Raw genomic sequence first — 5000 nt, 5'->3', positions numbered from 1 at the left:
CCGGGGCCGAGCCGGAGCGGGTCCGATGTAGGACAACTAGGGCAGACGGGTCGTCTTGATCTCGCTTCAAATCGGGCTTGCCGGGTGGCAATAGAGGCAGACCTGCAGGTCCGGAGGAATCCCCCACCTGGGAAACCGGCGTAGCCGGCCGGTGGGGGCCACTCCGATGGCAAGTCGTGGTTACCAGAGGGTTAGAGGGGAAAGGGGAGAGGGAGGAGACCCGGGCGGGTCTCACCGGAACCGGGCCTGGGCCCCGAGCCCCTGTCGCTCGAGTCCCTGGAAGCGCCGAGTACCTGGGTGGAATCAGGTCCAGGATTTCATTCGGGCGGGAAATGTCAAAAAGGTGTCCGGGACAGCGCCCCCTAGGCGGACACGGGCGTCCGCATGAGCCCCTGTCGCTCGAGTCCCTGGAAGCGCCGAGTACCTGGGTGGAATCAGGTCCAGGATTTCGTTCAGGCGGGAAATGTCAAAAAGGTGTCCGGGACAGCGCCCCCTAGGCGGACACGGGCGTCCGCATGAGCCCCTGTCGCTCAGGTCCTTGGAAAGCCGTTCGGAAAAAGGACCGGGAAAATAGGGGGGAAAACACCGAAATTGAGTCCCAAAATAGCTTACTTTGACTCGGACACGTTCCCTGTGATTTTGGCCTGTCGAGACACGGTGCACCTACTAACGTGATGGTGGTGTTTTGGACCACCAGGAAAAAAACGACAAAATCGAAAGAAGGCAAAAAGTAGGTGAAAATTTAAGCCTCTCTCGATTTTGTACTTAGAAAAAATCCCAGCCGAAAACTCCAATCCCATTGAAATGCATTGGAAGGACGAGTGGGGAAATTTTTCTAAGTGTCTGATCGAGAGAAGGTAAAATGAGGTGATTTTTAGCCTCTCTCGATTTTGTACTTGGAAAAATCGAGAGAAGGCAAAAAGAGGTGCTTTTTAGCCTCTCTCGATTTTGTACTTAGAAAAAATCCCAGAAATTTTTTTTTTCCCCGTTTTTTTTCTAAGTGTCTGATCGAGAGAAGGTAAAAAGAGGGGATTTTTAGCCTCTCTCGATTTTGTACTTGGAAAAAATCGAGAGAAGGCAAAAAGAGGTGCTTTTTAGCCTCTCTCGATTTTGTACTTAGAAAAAATCCCAGAATTTTTTTTTTTTTCCCCCGTTTTTTTTCTAAGTGTCTGATCGAGAGAAGGTAAAAAGAGGGGATTTTTAGCCTCTCTCGATTTTGTACTTGGAAAAATCGAGAGAAGGTAAAAAGAGGTGCTTTTTAGCCTCTTTCGATTGGGTACTTAGAAAAAATCCCCCACTTCCCCTGTGACTTTGCAGGGTGCGCCCTGGCCATGCTGGGTGCCTGCTGGCACCCCGGGGCTCGGCTGGAACGCGGCGGGACTTGCTGCACTCCAGCCTGGGTGTGATTTTTGCTCATTTTCATGACTTTTTCCCCGACTTTCCCCACTTACCCTGTGACTTTGCGGGGTGCGTCCTGGCCATGCTGGGTGCCTGCTGGCACCCCCGGGCTCGGCTGGAACGCGGCGGGACTTGCTGCACTCCAGCCTGGGTGTGATTTTTGATCATTTTCATGACTTTTTCCCCAACTTTCCCCACCTTTCCCCACTTCCCCTGTGACTTTGCTGGGTGCGTCCTGGCCATGCTGGGTGCCTCCAGGCACCCCTGGGCTCGGCTGGAACGCGGCAGGACTTGCTGCACTCCAGCCTGGGTGTGATTTTTGATCATTTTCGCGACTTTTCCCCAGACTTTCCCCACTTCCCCTGTGACTTTGCTGGGTGCGCCCTGGCCACGCTGGGTGCCTCCAGGCACCCCTGGGCTCGGCTGGAACGCGGCGGGACTTGCTGCACTCCAGCCTGGGTGTGATTTTTGATCATTTTCGCGACTTTTCCCCAGACTTTCCCCACTTCCCCTGTGACTTTGCTGGGTGCGCCCTGGCCACGCTGGGTGCCTGCTGGCACCCCCGGGCTCGCCTGGAACGCGGCGGGACTTGCTGCACTCCAGCCTGGGTGTGATTTTTGATCATTTTCATGACTTTTTCCCCGACTTTCCCCACTTCCCCTGTGACTTTGCTGGGTGCGTCCTGGCCATGCTGGGTGCCTCCAGGCACCCCTGGGCTCGGCTGGAACGCGGCGGGACTTGCTGCACTCCAGCCTGGGTGTGATTTTTGATCATTTTCGCGACTTTTCCCCCGACTTTCCCCACTTCCCCTGTGACTTTGCTGGGTGCGTCCTGGCCACGCTGGGTGCCTCCTGGCACCCCTGGACTCGGCTGGAACGCGGCGGGACTTGCTGCACTCCAGCCTGGGTGTGATTTTTGATCATTTTCATGACTTTTTCCCCAACTTTCCCCACTTCCCCTGTGACTTTGCTGGGTGCGCCCTGGCCATGCTGGGTGCCTGCTGGCACCCCCGGGCTCGGCTGGAACGCGGCGGGACATGCTGCACTCCAGCCTGGGTGTGATTTTTGATCATTTTCATGACTTTTTCCCAGACTTTCCCCACTTCCCCTGTGACTTTGCTGGGTGCGCCCTGGCCATGCTGGGTGCCTCCTGGCACCCCTGGGCTCGGCTGGAACGCGGCGGGACTTGCTGCACTCCAGCCTGGGTGTGATTTTTGCTCATTTTCACGACTTTCCCCCCAGACTTTCCCCACTTCCCCTGTGACTTTGCTGGGTGCGCCCTGGCCACGCTGGGTGCCTCCTGGCACCCCTGTGCTCGGCTGGAACGCGGCGGGACTTGCTGCACGCCAGCCTGGGTGTGATTTTTGACCATTTTCACGACCTTTTCCAGACTTTCCCCACTTTTCTACCCCACTTCCCCTGTGACTTTGCTGCATGCGTCCTGGCCACGCTGGGCACCTCTTGGCACCCCTGGACTTGGGTGGAACGCGGCGGGACTTGTGGCACTCAAATGTGGGTGTGATAAGGAAAAAAACTAGCCGTCAACGGCAAATTTTTAAAATCGGTCTCCAAACTAGGGCACGCGGGCCGAAGCGGTACGCCGGAATCCGGCCCCCGGATTTTTGTGGATTTTTATTATTTCTTTGGACATGTCGTGCATCCCTGGACTCGGGTGGGCGGCTGCGGGACTTGTGGGACTCGAACCTGGGTGTCATTTTGGACCATTTTTCGGGACTTTTGCCTACTTTTCCCACTTTTCCCCCCCACTCACAGTGTGACTTTGCTGGGGGCGCTTTGGACATGCCGGGCACCCTTGGACTCGGGTCACCTGCTGCGGGACTTGTGGCACTCAAACCTGGGTGTCACCTGGGTGTGATTTTGGACCATTTTCGGGACTTTTGCCTACATTTCTGAATTTCCTCCCCCACTCACAGTGTGACTTTGCTGGGAGCCTTGTGGACACGTCGGGCATCCCTGGACTCGGGTGACCGGCTGCGGGACTTGTGGCACTCAAACCTGGGTGTGCTTTTAGAACATTTTGGGGATTTTTGCACACTTTCCCAACTTTTCTTCCCCACTCACAGTGTGACTTTGCTGGGGGGCGCTTTGTACATGTCGGGCACCCTTGTACTCGGGTGACCGGCTGCGGGACTTGCTGCACTCAAACCTGGGTGTGATTTTAGAACATTTTGGGGATTTTTGCACACTTTCCCAACTTTTCTTCCCCACTCACAGTGTGACTTTGCTGGGGGGCGCTTTGTACATGTCGGGCATCCCTGGACTCGGGTGACCTGCTGTGGGACATGTGGCACTCAAACCTGGGTGTGATTTTAGAACATTTTGGGGATTTTTGCACACTTTCCCAACTTTTCTTCCCCACTCACAGTGTGACTTTGCTGGGGGGCGCTTTGTACATGTCGGGCACCTGGACTCGGGTGACCTGCTGCGGGACATGTGGCACTCAAACCAGGGTGTGATTTTGGATCGTTCAGGACATTTCCTGGCCGCATGCCCCAAAGGGCCTCACATACCCCGGGGACACGCGCTGGACACCCCGGGTAGCACAAAATATGCCGTTCTGTTTAAAAAGCCCGTCTATTGCTGTCCTAAGACACATGTGCAACAGCCCGGGGTTTATTTCCCTTCATAAGTAGGGTTTCTCTCTATAGTGCACACTTGGAAAAAAATGCATTTCTTTAGGGGTGCAATTGCGGCCGGAGTCCACGGGAGGGCTCCAATTCCCCGCTGCTGTCCTCTTGCAGTGTAAGAGGGTTGCTGTTTTCTGTCTGGAAATAGGGCCCCAAAAGGCATCCAGGGCCCCTAATGACAGTAATTTATGGCTCCAAAAGGCATCACATTGCCCGGGAAGACCTGACGGACGCCTCGGCGTCACCGAAATACTACAAACTGTTTAAAATGGGGCCCCCAAAAGGCCTGGAAATGATGCCTTTAATGCTGGAAAATAATGCTTTTTTTTTTTTTTTATAGGTGCAATTGCGGCCGGAGTCCACGGGAGGGCTCCAATTCCCCGCTGCTGTCCTCTTGCAGTGTAAGAGGGTTGCTGTTTTCTGTCTGAAAATAGGGCCCCAAAAGGCATCCAGGGCCCCTAATTAACAGTAATTTATGGCCCCAAAAGGCCTCACATTGCCCGGGAAGACCTGACGGACGCCTCGGCGTCACCGAAATACTACAAACTGTTTAAAATGGGGCCCCAAAAGGCCTGGAAATGATGCCTTTAATGCTGGAAAATAATGCTTTTTTTTTTTTTTTTTTTTTTTTTTTAATAGGTGCAAGTGCGGCCAGAGTCCACGGGAGGGCTCCAATTCCCCGCTGTCCTCTTGCAGTGTAAGAGGGTTGCTGTTTTCTGTCTGAAAATAGGGCCCCAAAAGGCATCCAGGGCCCCTAATTAACAGTAATTTATGGCCCCAAAAGGCCTCACATTGCCCGGGAACACCTGACGGACGCCTCGGCGTCACCGAAATACTACAAACTGTTTAAAATGGGGCCCCAAAAGGCCTGGAAATGATGCCTTTAATGCTGGAAAATAATGCATTTTTTTTTTTTTTTATAGGTGCAATTGCGGCCAGAGTCCACGGGAGGGCT

Source organism: Entelurus aequoreus, unplaced genomic scaffold (genome assembly GCF_033978785.1).
Source record: "Entelurus aequoreus isolate RoL-2023_Sb unplaced genomic scaffold, RoL_Eaeq_v1.1 HiC_scaffold_44, whole genome shotgun sequence".
NCBI lineage: Eukaryota > Metazoa > Chordata > Actinopteri > Syngnathiformes > Syngnathidae > Entelurus > Entelurus aequoreus.
The sequence above is the reverse complement of the archived record's forward strand: the minus strand, read 5'-3'. Positions refer to the sequence as shown.